Raw genomic sequence first — 657 nt, forward strand, 5'->3', positions numbered from 1 at the left:
ACACTATTGCCCCCTTCGAAGCAGCTGGAGAACAGAGACGAACAGATATAAACTGCATCTCTACCCTCAGCAATTTAGTGGCTCAGCCTAGAGGTGCAGTCGAGGTCAAGGGCAAGTGTACTGACTCAGAGTGTGGCCTTTGACTCTACCCAAGCCTGTATTTGAATCAAGAACTATTAATTAACTGTGTGACCTTGGACAAATGACTTCACCTCTCAGAGCCTCATTTTTTTTCATGGGCAAGATGAGAACAATTAATTGTTTTTTCAAGGGAGGGTGTGAACTTGGGCCCCCACTAGCACAAATTATGCAGCCTAGTTTCCCACATTTGGGGAAACCGCAGGGGTCAGCACATCCAGAGCGCAATGGGTAAGCCTTCTCCTGGGAAAACCACCTTTGTGATCACGGCCTCTCCCCTGCCAGGTAGGTATGAGGACAATTAGTTCTGGCTGCAATCAGTTTCATGCCAGGATGCAATGAGATGATGTGTGTGAAGCACTGTGTAAGTGATTCAGCCCATAATGAGCACCCAGTAAAATGGTGGCTTTAAAATAAATCAAGACAGAGCGACACATCCTTCTCTCGGCTCTGTCAACTAGCACTCAGTGAGCACTTTTTATGAAGCCTCCGAGTCACCTTCGGATTCACGAGCTGACA

At 47.2% G+C, this 657-nt stretch overlaps 1 non-coding gene across 1 annotated transcript; it reads right to left on the minus strand.

Annotated features, from left to right (window-relative positions):
- Nucleotides 1-270: 270 nt before the first annotated feature.
- LOC112315777 (U1 spliceosomal RNA) lies at nt 271-431 on the minus strand. The gene has a single exon (XR_002975925.2). It is a non-coding gene; the product is annotated as a U1 spliceosomal RNA (small nuclear RNA).
- Nucleotides 432-657: the final 226 nt, after the last annotated feature.

This window comes from Desmodus rotundus, chromosome 8 (genome assembly GCF_022682495.2).
Source record: "Desmodus rotundus isolate HL8 chromosome 8, HLdesRot8A.1, whole genome shotgun sequence".
Lineage (NCBI taxonomy): Eukaryota > Metazoa > Chordata > Mammalia > Chiroptera > Phyllostomidae > Desmodus > Desmodus rotundus.